Source organism: Zootoca vivipara, chromosome 3 (assembly GCF_963506605.1).
Source record: "Zootoca vivipara chromosome 3, rZooViv1.1, whole genome shotgun sequence".
NCBI lineage: Eukaryota > Metazoa > Chordata > Lepidosauria > Squamata > Lacertidae > Zootoca > Zootoca vivipara.
Window position 1 is genome coordinate 29,975,700 of NC_083278.1, and position 23,451 is coordinate 29,999,150.

General features: G+C 44.8%; 1 protein-coding gene across 5 annotated transcripts in view; it reads right to left on the reverse strand.

Annotated features, from left to right (window-relative positions):
• CYRIA (CYFIP related Rac1 interactor A) overlaps positions 1-20,935 on the reverse strand; it is a 65,108-nt gene extending 44,173 nt beyond the window's left edge. For 2 of the 5 annotated variants that reach the window (XM_035109815.2, XM_035109814.2), the window contains exon 1: positions 20,737-20,934. The gene's annotated coding sequence lies outside the window, so the exon portion shown is untranslated. Of the gene's footprint in view, positions 1-20,736 lie in introns of all 5 variants that reach the window. The other 3 variants (XM_035109812.2, XM_035109817.2, XM_035109816.2) reach the window with 3 other exon arrangements.
• Positions 20,936-23,451: the final 2,516 nt, after the last annotated feature.

Sequence of the window (23,451 nt, forward strand, 5' to 3'; positions counted from 1 at the left end):
ATTGTATGTTGCACTTAAAACACACTTTCATCATTTTATTTACAACTCTATAGGTGAGGCCCTGAACATTTAATAGCATCTGTAGTAGCCAGTGTGGTGTAGTGGTTAAGAGCGGTGGGCTCGTAATCTGGTGAACCAGATTCAATTCCCTGCTCCTCCACATGCAGCTGCAGGGTGACCTTGGGCTAGTCACACTTCTTTGAAGTCTCTCAGCCCCACTCACCTCACAGAGTGTTTGTTGTGGGGGAGGAAGGGAAAGGAGAATGTTAGCCGCTTTGAGACTCCTTTGGGTAGTGATAAAGCGGGATATCAAATCCAAACTCCTCCTCCTCCTCTTCTTCTTCTTCTTCTTCTTCTTCTTCTTCTTCTTCTTCTTCTTCTTCTTCTTCTATATGGACAAAACAGCATAGGAATGGAAAACTAAACAATTCCTCACCTCTGGTTAAAAACTTAATTCATTCCGGAGGTCCGTTCTTAACCTGAAACTGTTCTTAACCTGAAGCACAACTTTAGCTAATGAGGCCTCCTGCTCAGCGGCGGAGCTTCATGCTCCATCACCGGGGGCGGAGAGCAGGCATGCTGTCCCCAGTGAGGTGGCACGCATTTGGGGGGCGGGGGCGGCACGTGCGTTTGGGGGCGGGGCAGGCAGCGGCGATGGCGCCCCTGGGATCGCGTCACTTGGGGCGCACCACCCCCACCGCCCCTATCTTCCTACACCCCTGCTCCTGCTGCGCCGCCAGAGCACGGTTTCTGTTCTCATCCTGAAGCAAAGTTCTTAACCTGAGGTACTATTTTTGGGTTAGCGGAGTTTGTAGCCTGAAGCGTTTATAACCCGAGGTATCACTGTATATAAAGATGTATATAAAAAAGCCACTTGTAGATGAAAGGGAGCCTTTAAACAAACCATTCAATGATTCTACAACTCCTGGAGTTTCTGAAAAGGCTGTGACTTTGCCTACACAACCTACACAACCAACCTACACAAGTTTGTGCAGCACATTAGTTACCCGCAATCCAAAACAAAAGAAGCACCCTTTTTTCTGTTGCAAAGCTCCCCTGCCTTGTTGCTTGAAAGTAATCCATGCTCACCAAAGGTAAGTATCCTCTCCAAATCCTCTTTCCCCCGCAGCCAGTCTGGTATTAAGCAGTTCTCCTCCGCCACCTTTTCAGTGGGCCTGCATCTAACTCTCCAAGCCTGTTCAGCAGCTGAATAGCTAAGTGAGAAATAATTTCAACTAATGATCCACTAAGTGTTATTATTCGTGCAATTGGTGTTCTGCAAGTCAATGGAGGGCTGACGTACACAAAACGTCATTATTCTCCATGTCGGAAGGAACGTGCTCTTAACGCTTAAATTGGTGGCAAAAGAGACTTTTGGGGGGCAAGCTTCAAAATCTGCATCGTGCAGGGGGACCTGAAAGGAGGAAAAGGATGAGGCAGGCTCTCTAAGCCAAGTGGAAAAACAGGACACAGTTTTGTTGCTTATGGCTTTCTCGCTAATTTGGCGTAAAATAAGTTGGGATGCTGCAACGCTACTGCCACCAGCCTACCTAGAGGCAGGAGAGGAAGATCTAGCTCATCCGCTGCGTAAAGCTGACAGGGGAACAGATGGTATGAGCAACGAAGGTACCTGTAGCCGCCAGCTAAATATGTGACTGGAAGCCAGGCCTCAAAAAGGGTGGCAAAAGAAACAAGCTACACCTCCTGAAATAATTCATAGAATCATAGAATTGGTCCAATTTCCTGCAATGCAGGAATATTTTGCCCAACGTGGGGCTTGAACCCACAACCCTGAAATTTAGATGTTTGTGCACTACCAACTGGGCTGTTTATCTCATTTCTCTTCTATACAACTTTTTAAAGGTATACACCAGGCATCCCCAAACTTCGGCCCTCCAGATGTTTTGGACTACAATCCCCATCTTCCCCGACCACTGGTCCTCTTAGCTAGGGATCATGGGAGTTGTAGGCCAAAACATCTGGAGGGCCGCAGTTTGGGGATGCCTGGTATACACTGTCCTAAGTACCCATGTTAGATTAGCTTATGGTAGGGCTGCCATACATTTTAAAGGCGGAATTGACGTTCGAGGGGAATTTCTGAAAGGCGGCGCTTTGTCCGGGATCTTAGACAAGTCAATAAAACATTTTTTTTCTATAAAAAAAAGCTTAACAATTTTGGTGTCTTCCTATAAAAAGCTTAACAACTTTCGGGGTACAGTCGTTCCTTGGATCTCAAATGCCTTGGCTCCCGAACAAATCGGCACCCGAACTATCAAAACCCAGAAGTGAGTGTTCCAGTTTTCGAACGGTTTTTGGAAGCGAAACTTCCAGCACCTTGGTTTTCAAATGGTTTTGTGAGTCGAATGGACTCCCAGAACAAAGGTACAACTGCATGCTGGTTTTGACCTTTTGAAATATGGCAGCCCTAGCTTATGGCATGCAAACCCAGCATTCTTTTAAGGGACTCTCCCATAGGGTTTCTAAAGCATGAGTTCATACAGGATGAGTCCTTTAAAAGAGGTCCCGTGGATACAGAGTACACATGTTCCAAGGGGCCTCTTTTAAAAGACTCACCCTATGTATACATACATACATAATTTTATTAGTATCCTGCCTTTTCATGGTTCAAACCATGCTCAAGGCAGCTTGCAACATGGAAAAACACGTAACTGCAGCATAACAAAAGTAGTCATGAGCAATAAATAAAATAAATTTAAAAAATGCACAACCAAACTGAACAATTGCCACATAAAGCAGAACAAGATCTATAGTAAAGATACCCCCCTCAAAAAAAAAAAACCAACAGCAGCAACAACAACCACCCCACAACAACACCCAGCCCAAAAGTCTGTTGGGCAGCCTCAGCTTTTGCAGCTGGAGTCAGCCAGGGCCTCGCCCTCCCTGGCCAGGTGGAAAAAGGTTTGCAAGGCAAGGAGCAGGTCTTCCAGGACTCACAGCCTCCTCCATGAACCCCCACAACAACCCTGTGAGGTGGGTTAGGCTGAGAGATATTGACTAGCCCACGGTCACCCAGCGAGCTTCATGGCTGAATGAGCTTCAAACTCTGGCCTCCTGGGGGTTTTAGTCCAACACTGTAATCATGACACCATATTGGCTTATGGACATTATGGTATCATGAAGAGTCCAGTGGCGTGCGGTGAAATTCTTCGTAGGGCAAGAGTTAGAGCCAGCTTGCATGGGGGGCAACATTGCACCTGTGGTATTGCAACATCCTGATGTTGTGCGCATGAGCATTGTGCCTCCCTCCCTAAGCCGGGCAAAAGCTTCCCAGAATTTATTGGGAACATTTAGGGGACTAGCCTAGTCCACTGGCAGCATACTGCTGAAAAAGTAAAACAGCATAATAACTTGAACCGCCTTTAAGAAAAGCCACTTTGCTATGAAGAAGGCAAGAACTCCAAGCCTGATTGCGCCAATCTGAAGGCTTGATAAAACTTCATTCTAGCTCCATTAACTGATAACCAAAGAACTCAGCAAAGAAAGAGAAGCACTCTTACTAAACCGGAAGTGAAGAGTTGGTAGTTAGGTTAGCCAAAACACATTAGGGACGGACAGATAAGTCTATTTCTGGTTTGTGGCAGATCCATGCATGTTCATTCACAAGTTTGCTCTGTTCTGTTTCTATTCACTTTGCTTTTTAAAAAAGGAAAAGGGGTGCATTATTTTTGAATGTCTTTTTTCACCAAAATATGTAATTTACTTCAAGACATTTGTAGACATTTTTACCCTAAAAAGGCACTTTTAATATGCATTTGGGCACGTTTATTAAGCCAAGAACAGTAAATAAGCAGAACTGCAAAAACTGAAGGACCGTGATGTTTTGATCCGCATGTTCGTTCAGGTAGGGTGAATCAGGTTGGTTTGCGCAGACTCAATGAAACCCTTAAGAATCCCTAAAACATCTACTGTCTGTCTGCCTAGCTCGGACCCTTTTGCCATTTTAACCGGCAGCATGGAGCGATGGGGGACAGTATCCAATCTGGGTCACCCTTTTAGTCCCACTCCCATCCCCCGCAGAGCTAAAATGGCACTGCTGGCTCAGCTGCCAATAAGCCCACAGCCAAGATGCTATGGCCTGCACTGTAATTTTCATGTCACAGACTGCACCCACAATTTCCACCTGTTGCAAAAATGACAGCACAAAACAGCAGTCTGGTAAGTGGGCTGCTAACCATGCTTCTTGCAGCCAAGCTGACACTCATGGCACAATTCAGATGTTACAAAACCCAGGACCAAAGGAACACGCTCTGAGGAACTGCAGAAAAATCAGCGGACGAGGAGATGAAAGCAGCATGGGGGTGGAGAAACACACATATCATGCCTAACGGATTGAGGTTGAATCCCAACAAGAGAGATGTACTTTTGGGGGTGGGGTGACAGGGGACTGGTGGGGTTGGGGACCAGTATGGTGTAGTGATTAAGAGCGGTAGACTTGGAATCTGGTGAACCGGGTTCAATTCCCTGCTCCTCCACATGCAGCTGCTGGGTGACCTTGGGCTAGTCACACTTCTCTGAAGTCTCTCAGCCCCACTCACCTCACAGAGTGTTTGTTGCGGGGGAGGAAGGGAAAGGAGAATGTTAGCCACTTTGAGACTCCTTAGGGTAGTGATAAAGTAGGAGATCAAATCCAAACTCTTCTTCTTCTTGGGGGATTCCCTGGCCCTGAATGGAGCAACTGTGCCCCCGAATGACTAGGTGCACAGCCAGGAAGTCATTTGGGACTCACAGCTGTCCATGGAGGCGCAGGTCAGTTTTGTGTCCAGGGCAGCTGTTTACCAGCTCCATCTGGTATGCCAGCTGAGCAGTGTTTGAAACTCCCATTGTTCCAGGCGCATTTTGCGACAGGGGATTTCATTAGCGCGAGCAGTTTCTGTGCTCTGGGCACAGAACTGCGCCTAAGATTTCAGATTAAAACTGCAGAGTGGGAAGAAAGGAGGACCTTTTTCTGCCTCCCCATTTCCAGATACTCTCCATAAACTGGAGAAGAGACCCTCTTAAGAATATTAGGAGAATGGGCGGGGGGGGGGAGGACTAGACCCTGTGAAAAATGAACATAGTATTTTAGCTGCAGTTCATTCATTTTCAGCTTTGTATTCTTGTTATTGAAAAAGTGTGCCTAGACATTATGTTGTTGCACCCAAGACCTAGGCTTAAGGTGCCATTTAGCTCCTCGCTTTCATATTTCATATTTCTTTTTAATTTAACTTTCTGTTTTTCAAAATGACTGAAGATGTTGATAGATTCCCCCCCCCCTGAGCACTTGGGGTCAAAAGAAATTTAAAACAACTGTTGTTGAGACATTTCATTCTGAATCCGCTAGACAGAACTACGCAGAGGATGGCAACAGGTGGGGGTCCTGCCCTCCCAATGTAAATCCTGGCTACATCCATGCACATCCACCCTCAGTTTGGAGCCCACAACCACTTCTTCCTGAGCAAATACAGCCCTCAGGGACCAAAAGGTTCTGCACCATGTATTCATGCCAAAAAGATGTGATTTTCTTCTCATCTTCCCCCCCATCCCCCAACTCTCTGGTCCTCAACCGTCCCCAAGGAAGATCCATCCCTTTGAAAAATCAATCCATTTCTTTAAAAGGTAACATGTAAAAATGCACATGTCTTAAAATATACAATGCTAAAAAAAATCCCCCAGCATGGTTGTCCTTAAAGAGGGGAAGAGAAGGGGGAAACGGTTCACACTGCAGCAAGGAGGCAGGGGTCACAGGATCCTTGCCATTTTCTCCTTATTTTAAAATGTTTCATTCCCAGGAGCAGAAGTGCTACTGGATCATCTTGCTCACGGTGCATCACAGGCCACAACCGTTTAAAAGTCTATTTACTACAGCGGTAATGCCAGCTCAAATGTCTACACATACTAACATGGCTGAGCAAGATGAAAGGAGATGAGAACATTTAAGCCCACATTATTACTTGAGTCACCGGCTAATTTAAATCATGACCCATCCTTTTAAGCTCAAGGCAGCTTCACAACCTAATGACAACATGCTGGGGATGCTGCAAGATGACCAGTCCCCTCTCTAGTCCTCAGCACTGATTCACCCAGGGATGCGCTACCCTCGTCGTCTCATATTTGGATGACTTAACCACTGAATACATTTACTATCTTGAGCCAAACGCAGCTGCTGCAGGGTCTGCCTACAGTGTTCAAGATGAGAAGCTTCATTCACACTTGCGAGTCATCTTTCTCACGACCCTGCAGCCATCTACCCATGAACACGAAGAACTATGGGTGGATTGACAGAACGCATGTTCATGACTAGATCCCTGCAGCATCCCAAGAGATGACTTGCATGTGTGAATAAACTCTCATTTAACAGATGCTGCTTACAAGGGACATTTTGCCCCACAACTTTCTCTGTAGAAGGGCTAGAGAATTAGTTTGTGTGTGTGTGTGTGTGTGTGTGTGTGTGTGTGTGTGTGTGTGTTAATGAAAACTCACGAGCACCTGCCCAGGGGCACCACTGGAAGCTGTGATGGGAGAAGTGGTGCCCATGGGCACCAGGTTGGTGAGCCCAGCTGTAGCTGATAGCATATGTTGGATTAAAATAGCATTCAATTAACAAAAAAAAACCCTTTTGCTTTAACATGTTGTATTAAGGGATTTCCAGTTCACTCAGGCGCCAAAATGCTGGGAAATTAAGATAAGGGCAACTCCTTTAACAGATGCATTATTTAGGTGTTATTGATACGGTATGGTGTCTAACCCTGTGTTTAGTTCCAGCTTCACCAAAATCTTGGAGCTGCTTGGCTGTTGCAGTGGACATAAGTCCTAGATTTTCTGTTAACTGGAATAAACACATGGAATCTATGCAGCTGAAGCTACCATTCAATATTATCAAAGTGGCAACCAATATCATCCTCATAGAATGATGGGTGGCTCAACAAATCAGGATTCAGTTCTTGACCATAGCTTCCTGTGGCGTGCCAACCCGGGGGGGGGGGTTAAACCCTTGTCAAGTTTGCTATTAATCCATATTAAACTTTTGCCTACTAAACTTTTGGTTGTGGATATTACTCAGCAAAGCATTCCAAAAATGCTCTCCACGTCTCCTAGAAGTTGTCTTTTTATGTTTAGGAAGCAGATTTTTTGCTGCCTGCTAATTGCAGGAAGTCTTGTATCCAGTTTTCCGAGCTTGGTATGGTTCATGCTTTCCAATGTGCTTGCTTGCTTGTTTGTAGAATTTGTAAGCCACTTGATAAAATGAAACTTTTCCAATGGATAAAACATTGCAGATTTTTCAGTTTCGCTGCTAGCGTGGCTCAATGGAACCATCCTGTAACAGTCTATGTATGTCCTAGGATGCTCAAACGTTTCCCCCCCAAAAAGGAGAAAATATTTCATTTTTCACCAACCTTGTTTAGTTATTTTCAAAGGTTGGGGGATAATGCCTCTGCTCTTCCCAAATCAGAAATTCTCACCACTGTTTAATCCAGGAGTGAGCAACAGGCACACTGGGCGATTTGTGGTAGATTGAGGGTTTGACCCCCAACTGTTTAGCAATAGCAAAATGCCCCTTTCCACCTAAATTGGGCTGCTGCAAAGAAGAAAGCTAACCAGAAGGCCCTGTGGGCTCAATTCAGTTCTGGATCTGAAAACAAATTCCTAGGTTCTGAATGTGCCTCAAGGCACACCGTTCTTTAATTCTAATTGGATGTCTTTCCCACTTGGCTCTGAACAATAGATTTTGAGGTTTTAGTGAAAAATAAAGCAGATCTGTCGAGAAGGAAGTCTGCCTACCATATTCAACATCCTTTCCGGTCCACATAATGAAGACTTCGCTACTTAGGACCAAGCCATCATACTCCTATAAGGCTTGATGAGAGGCCGGTTCTGTGGTTCTACCCCACCACCGGCTGTTCCTGCGAGCAGATTGCCATCTCGTGACTGCATGAATAGATGCAAAAACTTGCTTCTAAGGGGAAATATTCTTGCAAATATATTGCTGGTCTGCACCGATGTTCACTGGAAAGCACTCAACGAGACATTAAAAGCTGCAGAACTATAACCGCAGGTGCTCTTCAGAAAGTACAAAGGGAGCTTTAGCAATCGAGGAATTCTGAACTAATTAAAACATGGTTTCGATATGCTGGAGCAAGGATCAATCCCACCGCAATCTCAGCATGCTGGGATATTCAAGCTACAAGATTTGGCTTGTATCTGTGCATTAAAAATAAATAAATCCTAATGTGTTTCTGAGTTGTTCTGTGCTTTCTTCACTTCCATCTGTAATCTGGGTTCCAAGCTGCTCAGTATAAAATGGATAAAATGTGCTTCCTTTTCACTATAATGGGAAATCTAAAAAAAAAAAAGGACTGTAACTTTTTTTCTCTTATAGCCAAAACAGATTAAATTTACAGGCACATGAGCCCCGCCCACCTGTGGATTATCCTGCTAGTAGCCTGCAAACTAAGAGGTCCAGGAGCTTTTTGGGGGGAGAAGTAAAAGGAACTCACTTTACAAAGTGGTTACCCCCCCCCTAAGGTTTTATCTTATAATGGTTTTATCTGACTTGTAGATTTCTAATTTTAAAATTGAATTTTAACATTGTATTAATCTGCATTTTAATTGAATTGTTTCTTTTATACTTGCGTTGATATTTTTGCTGTTAGCCGCCCTGAGCCCGGTCTTGACTGGGAAGGGCGGGGTATAAATAAAATTATTATTATTATTATTAAAGAAGGGAGGAAGGGCTCCTCTCTTGCTCTTGCTCACCTTAAAATAAACAAGAGGCAGCAAGTGGTGTCTGTATTTTTGACTGCCCATTTTTAGAACCTTTCCAGTGCTCGTAGTTAGACCTTGCAGGCCTCCAATAAGTCCTTAAAATATGAGACTGTCTAGAACTCTGCCTGCAGAAGTTCTGAAGAGATCTGGGTTTTGTGTTTTTATTAAAGCAGAGCAACACAGAAAGTTTTTTTAAAAAAAAAAACCGCGCACACAAACACAACTAAGCTTTTAATGTGTTAGAAAGTCATTTGCTGCTGTGTTTGAACAATGAACAAACTGACAGCTCTTGCAGTGCTCTCAAGCAACATTTTGGGCAGCCTTATCTCTTACAAACAGGGTGGATAAAAATCAATGATTTTTTTAAAAAAATCAAAAAAATCAGATTTTTTTGATTTAAATCGGATTTTTTTGATTTAAATCGATTTTTTTGATTTAAATCGGATTTTTTTAAAAATAAAATGCTTTTTGAGGAAAATATATTACCATCCAAAGGTTATTCCATCATGAAATAAAGATTAGTTTTTTAATTATGTAGAATAAGGTTGTATATGTTTATTTTTGGGGGTAAATAAATGCCATTAATCCATTCACAATGTCATGCTCTTCCAGAGGTTTTTGTAAGATTATTGGGCAGATTCTCTGCCTACAAGATATTATCACAGATGCTTGGTTTACTTTTGCAGTTCTCAAAACTGAATTTGACTCAACAGAGATCACATGCCTCTTCTTCACAGCAAAAATGTTATAACATGAACAGAGTTGAGAAAAAGACCTTAATCCTATTGTTCTACAAACCTATGAATACAGAAACAACCCCCTTCAGTGCTAAGTTTCAAGAAGTTCAGTGAATAGAATAGAAACAATATTTTTCTGATTGTTTGGAGTGGACAGTATTTAAGTTTTTCATGTGATTTAAATCGACTATGATTTAAATCAAGCCTTACTGACTAGTGATTTAAATCGTGATTTAAATCATGATTTAAATCAGTTTGATTTAAATCAAATCCACCCTGCTTACAAAGCGCCTGGAGCCAGGGAAACATAGACATATAGGAGAAACAGAGCTACACAGTGCTCACAATTACAGAAACAACAGAGTGCCAAAAGGGTTCATGGAGGCCCTAAGCTGATTTGTCTGGGTGTGAGGGTGGGTGACCTTGCACTTTGTCAGGAAGGACGGGACAATATAACCCTGATGGGCACACTTGGTATATTCACATTATCTACGGTGCTTGATAGAGGGGGCCTTAGAAATGGCCTTAGCACTCAGCCATACGGACCATGCGTTCACACTTTTAGAAAACAGAGCCTGTCAGAAGAGGTTGGCTTCAGTGAAGTGTAAGCTCAGAAGCCGCAGAAATGAACAGCAACCAGGCAACAACCCAGAGCATTCATTAGAGAGATGGTTCCCTCTCCTCACTGCCCACCCTCTTTAAAAGCTTTTGATTAATCTGACATGCTGGACTACATTTTTGACTGCTGGCAAAAATGGAAGCGGTGGCAAAACAATTAGTCCGTACTTACCAGTCCATTAGTGAGAAGACTCCCCCCCCACAAACACACACACAAATTACCACAGTTACAGATGCTTCAGAGCCAAAGGAGCAGTGGCCAGCATGACTCTCAATTCTCTCATGTTTAATGATCACTCTTGTACCATGAATATACAATGACCTAAAAGTCTCCATGAACAGAGACAGTGTATAAAATTATTGTAGTCTTTTTTTGGGGGGGGGGGATGAAAAGTGAGGTAGACATTTTATAGCATGATACATAAATATACCATAATTTTAAAAAGCGCTATAAAGATGTCTGCAAACGTGACATGGAGGCTGGCAAGATCAAGCCCACCATATGGAGGTTCATTCTTAACCTGAAACTGTTCTTAACCAGAGGTTCCACTTTAGCTAATGGGGCCTCCCACTGCCACCATGTGATTTCTGTTCTCATCCTGAAGCAAAGTTCTTAACCCGAGGTACTATTTCTGGGTTAGCGGAGTCTGTAACCTGAAGCGCCTGTAACCCGAAGTACCACTGTACTGGTCTCTACAGGTACAGCAGGCGCTGAAACTCTCCAACGGTTTGACTTTAACCCCGATGGCGCATTTCCCCGTTGTCTCAAAAGAGTGACGGGTGGCAACTAATGAATAAGCCTAAAATTTTACGGTTCCATAACATGAGCCACCACGCTTGGAACAAGAGGTAACTTTGAGCGAAGCAGGTTAACTCTCTGAGAACATACTCAAGGAAAATATTGTGGCTTTCTAAAGATTACCTCCCATGACTAAAGTTAACTTCAAAACAAAACCAGAGCAAAGCCTAGCGCGCGTGTGCACACGCACGCACACACACACACACACACATCTTGTTTTCAGGTTCACACATATTAATAGCACCACATACCATCAAATATACTTCAATGGCAACGTTAATACAATAAAGTGCAATACTGTTTAAGATTATAAATCTAACCATTTAGCATAATACGGTAATAGCTCGATACCATTTTGAATTAATTTTACAGTGAACATCTAATCCATATATATTCCTCTTAAAGTTTATAAATCATGTCATTGTCACAAAGACCATTTTTTTTCCTGCCATCCCATAACTGAATGAACTCTGTAACCTTTGCCATTTCTACAATACTCTATTCAGATTTTAAGCAGCCACAGTTCCAGCATACCCTGTGTCCCCTCCAAATTGTAGCCATGAACTTTTCTGGAGACGATCACAGTTTCCACACTAGCTTGCAAGCAGAGTACAACCTAGTTAGAACACTCGCTGCATTAAGAAATACAGGGAAATAATTACTATGCCGCTGTAAGTGTTGCTATGGACCCATCACCATTAACTTCAAACTGGTGCAATTTCCAATCGTTAAAAGCATCTCTAAAGCGACCTGCTTCCAGAGTAAAGCAACAGAGCCAATACAGCCCTAAAGCTATACATGCCATAGAAGGGGAGACTTCACCAGAATTCACTTCTATTTATCAGCTTATGGCATGCTCAACACTTTCCCACTGGGATGCTTGGAGCTGCACCAGTCATCTGAGGTCAGTTTGCTTAAGTGTAGCATCTGTGTGCTACGGATGCTAGGCTAGGCAGTCTAAAGATGTGCACAGCAAAAGGAGGGAAATGTGTTAAAAAGAAAATGTGTGTCCCGACTTTTGGGGCAGCTTCATATATTTTATATGGAGAGCCTTGTCCACATACAGTGGAACCTCGGTTTATGAACACCTCGGTTTATGAATTTTCGGTTTATGAACACCGCGGACCCATCTGGAACGGATTAATTCACTTTCCATTACTTTCAATGGGAAAGTTCGCTTCAGTTTATGAACGCTTCAGTTTATGAACAGACTTCCGGAACCAATTACACCCATGCTTCGGGTTAAGTACGCTTCAGGTTGAGTACTCCGCGGACCTGTCTGGAACGGATTAATCCACTTTCCATTACTTTCAATGGGAAAGTTCGCTTCAGTTTATGAACGCTTCAGTTTAAGTACCCCGCGGACTGTCTGGAACGGATTAATCCACTTTCCATTACTTTCAATGGGAAAGTTCGCTTCAGTTTATGAACGCTTCAGTTTATGAACAGACTTCCGGAACCAATTGTGTTCATAAACCGAGGTACCACTGTAGTTGGAAATGTATAGAATGCAAAGTTTAAAGTGCCATTGCCTATTGCGATATTGACATTGGAAAAGCATTCCCGCCACCAGAGGCACTTCCAAGCAGCCACAAGGTAAAAACAGTCTTGTGATTCAACCTTTCCCCCCCCTTTATGGCATCAGCTGAGGTTGCCCTCTTACAATTGAAACCGCATCTCAGTTCCACAATGATTATTACTATGCTAGCACAGTAATGCCTAAAGTTCAAGGGTGCAACAGCTGTACTGTGGTACTGCACAAGCTCACAGAAAAGCTGTCCTACCTAGAGTTCAAAGACTAGAATCTTAAGTAGGCTATTAAAAAAAATATGCAAAAACAAACTCAATTTATTTCCAAGTCACCATTTGTGTTGGACCCTGAGGGCAACTTGCTTTGATTCACAGAAGCTGAGAGAAAGGTGGATCCCCAATGCTATTTAATTTTATAACAAAGTAAAACAGCCCATCCCATATTTATAACTTGTCTTTCAAGCTTTATTCACACATGGATTCATCCTCCTATTCTTACATTACACAGGAGTTAATTGTAACCCAGGCATTTTAATATGCTTTCCACATTTGCCATAGAACAGGTGTGGGGAACCTTTGACCCTCCAGATGTTGCTGAACTACAACTCCCATCAACGCCAGCAAACTTGGCCAATGGCCATAATTCACTTGGACCTATACTCAATTTATTAAGAGTGGTGCAACATCCAACAGTATACCAAGTATGATTAATGTAATGGCCCTAAGTTCATCAGAGAGGATGGAAGAAATTGGGTCACATTAAAAGAGGCACGGACAACTTTGATCAGCAAGATGGCAAGCATGCAAATTCCTGCAAGAGAGAAACCAAAGCAAGGGAAACGAAAAGATGTGAAAAAAGAAACTGATTATCAGTATGTATGTAATTGAAGAATTGGTTTTTCCGGTGGTGTTTTTTTTATCCAGAGTTTCCAAAAGAATCACTTGCATTCAACTATTCATTATTTGCATCAACAATGGCAGCTGAATATTTAGATGTGAATGCAGCTTGTGATTGATAAAAAGAGCTACTTTTCTCAGGCTAATTTTTCATCCGCACCTTAAAAAAACAACAAGCACAATATTAAGATGCAGGAAAAACAACATTTATGTACTGTGTAGCCTGGTTCTCTGGATATTTATTTTTAGCAACCACTTTGCATAACCTTTGGGTAACAGAACATACGGTTTTGCAAGCATGCAAATTTGGAGAAAATATCTTTTGAGCACAGAGCCTGGCAGCAGAAAAGCCAAGTTTTAGGTGCATGCCCCTCTGAATACACCTCATTCCACCCTGGCTCAGCTCCTGTATAACATTAGGTAAGCCAGCTAGTTCTCTTCAAACATAGCTCCAAATAATTCTTATATTCTACCATAAGTAGGCAAATTCAAGCAAGTGGCACAGAAATGTGATTTACAAAAGGCAGATGGGAATGTTGGAGCAAAAGCGGCAAAAGTCTCAGTAAAAATTACAACATGGATTTTTTTTCGCACACAACTGACCACAAGCTTGGAGGGTAAATTTGTTCCATGGAAGTCAAAAACCAAACCCTCCATCATTTTGTTTTTAATATTTGGGGTTTCAGTGACCAGCTGCACGCACCCACGCAGTGCCATGATGTCATAATGAGGCATTGGCAAGGCTAAAAAGACCAAATGATGCCTGCCTGTGTGTGAGAAGCCTTCAAGGGCGGAGTTCACACAGCAGAGGTCCTCTCCTACATTAGATGCTAGGAGACTTCGTACCAGCTCAGCGACTGCAAATGAGTACGATCACTGCAAGTCAGATTCAGCCCAAATATTTAAAGCACAGTGCGATGCAGCAACAAATGAAGCTAAGGCTATTCTGGGCTGCATCAACAGAAGTCTAGTGTCCAGATCAAGGGAAGTAACTTGATTCTGCCTTGGTCAGACCGCACTTGGAGTGCTGTGTCCAAATCTGTGCAAAATTTAAGAAGGGGGTTGACAAGCTGGAACGTGTGCAGAGGAGGGCAACCACGAGGACCAAGGGTCTGGAAACCAAGCCTTATGAGGAACAGTTGAGGGAATTTCCTATGTTCAGCCTGGTAAAGAGGAGACTTGACAGGAGAGATGAAAATCATCTTCAAATATCTCAAGGGCTGTCACACAAGAAGATGGAGCATGCTTGTATTCTCCTGCTCCAGAGGGTCACACTTGAACCAATGGCTTCAAGTTACAAGAAAGATGATTCCTACTAAACATCAGGAAAAACTTTCCGACAGCAAGAGCTGATGGTCAGTGGAACGCTCTCCTCGGGAGGTTGTGGACTCTCCTTCCTGGGAGGTTTCTAAGCAGAGGTTGGATGGCTATCTGTCATGGATGCTTTAGCTGAGATTCCTGTATGACAGGGGGTTGGACTAGTACCTTCCAACTCTACAAATTATATGCATCTATGAAAAATACAGTGAATACTACCAGGACTGGCAGGACTTGCCCACAATTGCCTATGGAGCGGTTTGTGCCCATGATCGTCTGCTTTCAACATGGTCAACAATTAACATCGACAGCCGCACCTGTCATTATCTGAATGACACTGCAAGCGAGCAAAACAATTGGGTAATTCTGAAACTGTGTGCATGTTATGCATGCACAAAAGTGAAAATAGAGCCCAAAGAACAGGAAAAATGCGGCTTTCTAAAAATTACTTTATGCAGTTCTTAATGTTAGGCCAAGTTTACAAACCTCGATTTACTTAAGCTAAACAGGAATCACAGGGTAAACACATGAGATAAATTTTATTTTGACCTGACCTGATTTTATACTTCAGACACAAGTGTAGCCCATCACAAAAGGAGACACAAAATGGAATTCCATAGTAACACAGGGAAGGAGAGTATGAGGTTAACAAGTTCATGAGGGGTTTTGTCTTTTTCCTGCTGTGACATGGAAGGTGTATGTAAAAAGAGACAAGCTGGTGTGAAATGTATTAACAGCTTTTTTTCTGCGTCAGGTGGGAGGGGTTTACCACCAACATTTGTTTCTGAGGAAGACGATGGGAGCATGTGAAAAGGGGTAAAGGGGCAGGGAGCAACACAAAAAGGAGACACGAAAACAGGAAATGCTTATTTTCTTTTTTTACATGTGGCTCCACGCAGAGGTGATTTTTTGCACTCGCACTTATTCTCACCGTACAACAATGGGGGGGGGGCGGGAAGCACTCTCTTAACAACATGGGAGTGGGATGCGTAAAACTAACTTGGGCAATTTTTTAAAAAAATGCTAAAAGTCAACTCCAAGTCCAACAATAGTCTAATATAAAATATATATATATGGGGGGGCAGGAATATGGGGTTCTAGAAAAGCAGAGCTAATATTATAGAGAAGGTCTCCCACAATGTGAACAGTTATCATTTATGGCAGGAATGGGCAGGTTTGCAGGGCTTACTTTGTCTTTACCGCCTCTCCCCACCTAAACCATCCCAGGCTCTGAGTTCATCATCTGAAGCCCTTTTTTGTGTGACTCCTTCACATGAGATCCAGAGGGTGGCAACACGAGAACGGGCCTTTTCTGTAATGGCTCCCCGTTTGTGGAAAGCTCTCCCAAGGGAAGTTTGCCTGGCGCCTTCATTATATATATATTTTAGGCACCAGACAAAAACGTTCCTCTTCAACCAGGCCTTTGGCTGATTGATATTCTACAGACTTTTAGACATGTCTGTGGGAAGTGAGTGGCTATTGTTTTGCTGTTTTGTTTTAATGATTTACTGCTTTTTTATCCTGTATTTTTATTCTGTGAACCTCCCTAAGATATTATGATGAAAGGCAGTACTGTATTGTGGTACCTCGTGTTGCGTAACCTCCAGCTTACAGAATCTTTGGGTTACGGCAAACCCGGAAGTGTATAGTCCTGGGTTTCACCGCTTGCGCATGCGCAGAAGTGCTCTATTGCGCTGTGCACATGCACAGAAGCAGCGCCTCTACGTACAGATTTTTTGGGGTGTGCACATGCTTGGCAAATTAAAAAGAAAAATAGAAAGGGGCCGGGTGTCCAGGAAAAAGGCTTTGGCAATCCCTCTGGCCATTGCACCCAATGTGTTTTGACTATATGGGATTTTAGCTTTATGCGCTATCCCTGGAACATAAACTGAGAGTCTCTTGTACCCAACCAAATAGAGCCTATGGTCCATCTACACAAAAAGCCAGTCCTGCTACCCCAAGCTTTCAGCAGTATAATTTCAGGAGGTGAAATCACATGTATATGTGCCATTTTGTTGCTGCTCTTGCTAAACAGCTGGAAGTCAAGATTCCTCCCTGTACTGTGAATCGACACAAGATCTATTCTAGCCTGAGAGCTACCTTCTGCCCACCGCTGTGCTTCAGGACAAGGAGAAGTTGGTTTGTGCCCACAGCTAAATTCTAACAGCTGCCCAAAGAGGGGGGGCAGCAGTCAGACTAAGATACAGCTGTACATTTTAAAAGAAAAGTGGGTACACAGCCAGTGAGATTTCTCCTCCTTCCAGGAGGAAAGTGAAACATAGCAAAAATAATAAAATCTTACTGAAGCACACGAGATCCATATAACAGGAACAGGACCCATAGACATGAAGAAAACGGAAAGTCGACACACCCAACAAGAGTTTGGGTCCTCCTACTGAGTACACAAGAGGAAAGAAGACCAATGCTTGAAGCAGGCAATGGCTCTCTTTTAAAGTGAAGCCATTCTAACTGCGCAGGATTTGATTGCATTGCTCGACCATTCTCTGTTTGCCTTGTCCCTCTAGTATGGGCTGGCACAAGACAGTAAGCTGTCTGGGAAATGGATTTTTCCATCTCTTTGCCAATATATTAATGAAGATCCTGGAACACAAGAGTCCTTGTTGGCACCACAAGGCAATACCATGACCCAAATAAATAGCAACCATTAGGAAGGATCCCAGCCACATTACCAACTCATGACACCCCTTCCTGGGGGGGGGGAGGGAGAGAGAACCTCTCTTTTTATCTGAAAACTTCTGTGAAGTCTTAGCTGCCGAATCAAACCTTGTTTTGAAAGCTAAGGCGATTTTAACCCTCACGACTAAAGAGGAGAATGCAGGTTACGGTATATAGAGGCAGAACTAACTCTGCCAGCTCCTGTCTTTCTACAAATAATTTTCAGAAAACGCTTTTAAATCCACCGGCGCTTCTAAAACATAGCCATAATTTGGAGTAATGCTGTAATTAGTGGCAATTTGCTCCGTACAGTGAGCAAAAGGAATGGGAAATGTGTCGCGCATACAAGCCTACACAGTAGTTTCAGAGGCTTCTGAAATTTTTGCTACAGCCTTGGTGTAATGACAGCCATACACTGCTCTCATCCAAAACCTGACCACCACCTTGAATAGAGGATAGAACCACTGAAAGTTAACACAAATCGCTATGTACACAAACACGCCCTCTCCCAATTCGACCAGCAAGCTCAAGAAACCATCTACTGTGCGCAGCTTAATTTCATGTGCAAAACATCCGAATAACTGAGAATGGGGAGGGGGGGGCACAAAATGTACAGCAAGAGCTTATACCTAGATCAGGCATCCCCAACCTTTGGCCCTCCAGATGTTTTGGACTACAATTCCCATCACGCATGAACACTGGTCCTGTTAGCTAGGGATCATGGGAGTTGTAGGCCAAAACATCTGGAGGGCCACAGGTTGGGGATGCCTGACCTAGATCTTTCTAGGTCAGGCATCCCCAAGAGAGCCAGTGTGGTGTAGTGGTTAAGAGCGGTAGACTCGTAATCTGGGGAACCGGGTTCGCGTCTCCGCTCCTCCACATGCAGCTGCTGGGTGACCTTGGGCTAGTCACACTTCTTTGAAGTCTCTCAGCCCCACCCACCTCGCAGGGTGTCTGTTGCGGGGGAGGAGGGGAAAGGAGATTGTAGCCGCTTTGAGACTCCTTCAGGTATCAAATCCAAAATCTTCTTCTCCCCCTCCTCCTCCTCCTCCATATGCATTAAAAATGTCATGTGCAGCAGGCCCAATCACAGTATGTGGGGGTCTTACAGCTGAGTTGGAGCACTGCTGTTGGGACAGAATACAAGGCGTTCCAACCAGCTCCGGGCAGGGAACGGTTTGGATGACAGAAACGAAACGCCGCCTCCTCGCCAGCTACCACTGTCCAAATTGAACTTGCGCCCACACACCCCTGCAGCTGGTTTAAAGTAGAAACAAAAATGTATCAGGAATCACGGATTCACCACATGTGGCCTTTCAGATGCGGTTGGACTATGACTTTGAACATCTCTGACCACTAGGCATGCTGGCTGGCGCTGATGTGAGCTGGAAGTCCCTTGCCCCAGACACAAGGTGCGCTTTCGACCACTTTCATACTGCTATCCATTTTTTTTAATCCTCACCCACTCTCAACAAATACTTTTATTTGTGTTAATGCTTGAGCTGTATTTATCTTTTTCCAATGAGTGTTTCAAGAATACTCATTCCGGCAGACGGCAGGTCTGTCATCAGAATACAGATGGAACATCTTTCCGAGAGGAAGACTGCGCCATGTACTCATTCTGAGAGGCATGCGCCATGTGCCCTTCCTAAATACAAGAACTGGTTCTTCTTCCCCAAGCTTTGTACGTCCATTCCTTTTGTGTTACCTTGGCATCCCCCTTACCTACAGCCCCTCACAATATTGTTTAGGCACCTGCTGATGAACACTTTGCTGTTCGAGAAGTAGGTTCAGGAGCACATGGATTTAGCTACCTAAATTGGTTTCAATTTTTTCCACTGATTTGCTACTTGTTTTTTCACGATGATGGTTTTACATATATTTGTTTTTTAACAGGTTTGTGGATTTCAGCCACGTTTTATCTTTATAGAACTTGTCCAGTTTACATAATTTCCAAGCAAATACATTTATGAAGACCCACGCAACCCACCCCTTTTCCACGGTAGGTCCTCCCCAGAGTTTGGTGGCATCATTACGTGGGGTTAACACAGAAGCCACATGGCTGCCACTTAAAAGAGCGTTATTCAACTGAAAGCACACAGAAAGAGGCGCATTGGGCAGCCAACAACCATAGATTGATTACAATGATCTGAAAGCAGTTTGAAATGCATGCCCTTTATTCATTTATTTATTTTTGCCAGGCCTGAAATATCTCCACAAAGAACACCAGCAGGGTCAAAGCAGCTGGATACCACCAGTCCACACAATCAGATGCCGGCAAAAACACTATCCAACCAATATATGACCTCCTTGTGTCACAGAGGATAACAAAAATGAGAATCGATACCAGTAAGAGGGCATCCTATGCCGCACACGAGGGGAGAAAAGGCAGAACCAAAACCAAATTTTAACCGCGAGAAGGTCAATCCACCCTCAACAGGGTGGGGGGTGGTAAGGAAGGAGTATCAGAGGCAAAACAGCAAAAGACTTTAAGTCTTCCTTCCCTAAGATCCACAACAGGCATAGACCACGAGTCCCATATCATAGAATCATAGAATTGTAGTGTTGGAACTTGGAAGCGTACCATGGGTCATCTAGTCCAACCCCCTGCAACGCAGGAACTTGGCTTAAAACTAGGAGCGGGTGGGTTGCCGGAAAGGCACGTGAGAAGGCATCGCCATCGCTTTAATCCCTTTAGCAAGCTTTCCGTCCAAATCACAGTTCAAGCCGAGGTCACGGAGGGAGGGAGGAGACGCGGCAGCAGGTGCCTTTCGCCAACCCGGCTCAGCAACCCCCACAGCCCTGCGCGTGTTTCGTTTTGGAGGAACGCAGTGGGGCTTACTCGCGAGTAAACGCGGCCGCGCTTGGGATTCACGGGCGGAGCGCGGGGCAACCAAATAATCCCCGGGGTGCGTGCCAACGTGAATAAAATATGGAAGGAAACATCGCGCCATCGATCACATGACGGGGCGCACCACCCACACCATTTGGGGACCCAAATTTTATGGGGGGGATGGCAAAGGGCCCTCGGCTCCTAGGAGTTAGTTCCTAGTACGATCCCAGGGAAGGAAAGAGCAAGGCGAAAAAGGATAGAAACAAAAACAGGCCCGGGAGGAAAGGGAGAGACGCTGGGAGATGCCCAAACCCCGCTCGAGGCAAGAGTCACCCTGCTGGCCGGTGGCATCCCAGCGCGCGCTCCCCTCAGCCCGCCTTCCAGCGCAGCTCCGCCGCAGGCCGGGCCCCTTCCTTCCTTCCTCCCTCTCGCCCTCCCTTCCTTTCTTCCTCTCTTCCTTCCATCCAACGCAGCGCTTGCCTTGATTCCCAGCCCGGAAAGCTGTGGCTCCGGGTGCGCCTCCCCGCGCCCAACCTCCCTGCGCCGTGCGCCCCGCGCGCCCTTACCGGCTCCTGGCGCGCTCCGCGCTCCTCCACGGCACCGCAGCAGTCAGCGGAGCACTCAGCAGCCGTGCCCAGCCAGGCTCCTCGGAAAGAGGAGCCCACCCAGCTCCGCCAGGGAGAAAAGGGAAGAGGAGGCGGCCGAAAGAGGGAGGAGAGGCGGGCGGGACACTCCCTGCGAGCCGCTTCTCCTCGTCCTCCGGCGCGCTCGTCGGCAAGGGGAGGCGCTCCGGATTGCCTGTCAGCGATGGAGCGGCGCCGCAGCCCGTTGCCAAGGCAGAGAGTGGGCTTCTCCTCGGCAGGCGATGTTTCCGTTCTCTCACTCTCACTCTCTCACACACAAATACGGACAGCTAACACCCCCTCCCCCACCTGGTGTCCGGGTTTCTTGGCAGCAGAAAAGCGCAAGGCGGCAAACCCCATGGGATTAATTTAATTAACATTCAATTTATTAAAGGTGTAGGTAGGTAAAGTTAAAGGACCCCCGGATTAAGTCCAGTCAAAGGCAACTATGGGGTGCAGCGCTCAACTCGCTTCCGGCCAAGAGAGTCAGTGTTTGTCCACGACAGCTTTCAGGGTCATGTGGACAGCACGACTAATCCACTTCTGCTGCGACGAGATACGTGAGGAGTGCCAGAGCGCACTGACACGCCGTTTAACTTCCTGCCACAGCAGTACCTATTTATCTACTTGCGCTGGTATGCTTTTGAACTGCTGGGTTGGCAGGAGCTGGAACAGAGCAACGGGAGCTCACCACCGTCGCAGGGATTCGAACCGCTGACCTATCGATGGGCAAGCCCAAGAGGCTCAGTGGTTTAGACCACAGCGTCCCCCATATTAAATTTGTATACTTCCCTATACCTGTAGGGCTCGGGGTGGTTCACCACACAAAGCAGGGCCAAAACTAAGCTTTATTTCACCCAGGGCAAAGACCCAGTTTGGCACCACCCAGTGCGCATTTTATACCCTCCAACGTTTTTCTGATGCAAATAGGGAGTCCTATTCAGTAGTAGTAGTAGTAGTAATACCCCACCCTTCTGGCTGACAGCTTCCAACATATATAAAAGATACTATACCTGCCATACATCAGGAATTTCATGGAAATGCTGCAGCCGCAAGCAGTGCCTGGGTAAAAATCTTCAGAAACAGCTCAAAAACGTCCGATTTTGCAAAAAAGCTGAACAACTTTTCAGTCCAGATTTCCAGTTTTTGAAATATGGCAACCCTAATGAAACATTTTTTTAAAAAAACACCCATCCCTATACAGGGCTGCCTTCAGATGCCTTGGGGGACACATAATGTAGTCAATATCTCAATGGAAGGGAAGATGTGTTCAGTGAAAAAAATGCTGACTGTCTTAGATTGGCATACAGTTCTGGCTGCCCAGCAGTTGAAAGCAAGTCTGAATTATAAACCCCTCATTGCATGGTTTCGATGGAAAGGACTAGGCAGATATATGCCGGCTTTGTAATGTGTGAGATAAGAGGGGCAGCCTCCAGCTCACAATGCGCCCAGAGCCAAATGCCATCTAGCTCGGAGATGATTACACAGCTCAACATAATCTCCTTATACAGCCTAAGATCAGAAGAAGAATGGGACAGAAGAAGCACAACTCGGCTGATTTGGGATGTGGGATTGGTGTGCTGTATTAGGAGCAGGAGCTGGGAACTGGCATATGTGTGTGTGAACAGCAGCAGCCTTCCCCCCCCCCAATTATATTTTATTAAGTTTCAACCATGGGCGTAGCAGCTTACCTCCCCCGCCTCCCAGATCAAGTAAAAAAATAAAAATACTTAACTAACCAGTTCTGTTAGTTCTAACTAACCAGTTCTGTTATTTTACCTATGCATTCTTCTTTAGTTGGAACTTCTTATTCCTCCCATTTCTGCACATATAGAATCCTAGCTGCTGCTGCCACATACCACATTTTTCGTTCCATAAGACGCACCTGACCATAAGACGCACTTAGTTTTCAGAGGAGCAAAGGGGGAAAGCCCCATTTTTGGGGGGATCAGCTCACAGTTGTACAGCTTCTTTTGCATAGAAGAAAAGCCCCATTTTTTAAAGGACCAGCTCAAAGTTGTTGGGTTTACTTTGCAAAGGGAAAAAAATCCTGTTCAACTCACAGTTCTGCAGCTTCTGATAATCGAATCAGCCAGATAACCCAATCAGCCAGTAACATGTTGCTGGGGAAACAAACAGCCTCCCTCTGCAGAACATTCAACAATGGATGCCTGGGCAAGGGGGTGGGGCCGGAAGGGAGCTAGCGTCCCTTATCTCCCTCCCCTATCTCTTGCAATCAGATGCTGAGCGGCTTCCTCTTTCCCTCTTGTTAGCTTTTAGCTCTTTCTAAAATAAAATTTAAAAAAGCACAATCTGCTTTTCGCCTCTGGGCAATTTGGCTCCAGGGACCACAAATTCGCTCCATTAGACGCACAGACATTTCCCCTTACTTTTTAGGAGGAAAAAAGTGCATCTTATGGAGCAAAAAATACGGTACATAAACAACTTTTAACTTTAAATAAATAAATAAATTCTGTCCCTATAATCCCTAACAGAAATACTTTGGGCCTTTTTGATATACTCATTTGAAACATCTTTTTTTGGGGGGGGGGTCGTCTCATCATGTATCATTTCCCAAAATACCTTGGGAAGTCCACTACATGGGGGGCAGGGGGTGACCCATCAGCCTGTTTGCAGAACATCAGCAGCCTAAGAGGC